The sequence below is a fragment of the Saccopteryx bilineata genome, chromosome 6 (assembly GCF_036850765.1).
Source record: "Saccopteryx bilineata isolate mSacBil1 chromosome 6, mSacBil1_pri_phased_curated, whole genome shotgun sequence".
NCBI classification, from domain to species: Eukaryota; Metazoa; Chordata; class Mammalia; order Chiroptera; family Emballonuridae; genus Saccopteryx; species Saccopteryx bilineata.
Genome location: NC_089495.1, coordinates 62,017,085 through 62,017,896, shown reverse-complemented (window position 1 = coordinate 62,017,896; position 812 = coordinate 62,017,085). Strand labels below are relative to the sequence as shown.

Below are 812 nucleotides of genomic sequence, written 5' to 3'. Positions count from 1 at the left end.
CGGTTTACCCTCACCTCCCTTCCCCCCACCTTCTTTTCCCTCTAGTAAGTACCACACTGTTGTCTATAAGGGGTTTTTGTTTTGTTTTGTTTATTTGCATAATCCTTTAACCCCTACCCTGTCCCATTTTGTTTACTTTTGTATTGAAGTTTATTTATTTATTTATTTATTTTTCATTTTTCTGAAGCTGGAAACAGGGAGAGACAGTCAGACAGACTCCCACATGCGCCCGACCGGGATCCACCCAGCACGCCCACCATGGGGCAACGCTCTGCCCACCAGGGGGTGATGCTCTGCCCATCCTGGGCGTCGCCATGTTGCGACCAGAGCCACTCTAGCGCCTGAGGCAGAGGCCAGAGAGCCATCCCCAGCGCCCGGGCCATCTTTGCTCTAATGGAGCCTCCGCTGCGGGAGGGGAAGAGAGAGACAGAGAGGAAAGCGCGGCAGAGGGGTGGAGAAGCAAATGGGCGCTTCTCCTGTGTGCCCTGGCCGGGAATCGAACCCGGGTCCTCCGCACGCTAGGCGGACGCTCTACCGCTGAGCCAACCAACCAGGGCAATGTATTGAAGTTTAAATTACTTGTTTCAAAGTTTGTAACTAAAATCTTTTGCTAAAAAAGAATTTAAAACATAAAAAAATAAAATCCAAAACACCAATTCTTATCCAGGGCCTAACACTAACTTTCCTGAGGCTGAGTCTTTTTTATCAATATGGTATAAACGAATTAAATTTTCACAACATTATCATAAATATTGTGACTGTTCGGTAATATGTATAGTATACCACTCCGTATTTTCAGAGCTACGTGGATT

General features: G+C 46.7%; 1 non-coding gene across 1 annotated transcript; it reads right to left on the bottom strand.

Annotated features, from left to right (window-relative positions):
- Positions 1-481: 481 nt before the first annotated feature.
- Positions 482-557, bottom strand: TRNAA-AGC (transfer RNA alanine (anticodon AGC)). The gene has a single exon. It is a non-coding gene; the product is annotated as a tRNA-Ala (tRNA).
- Positions 558-812: the final 255 nt, after the last annotated feature.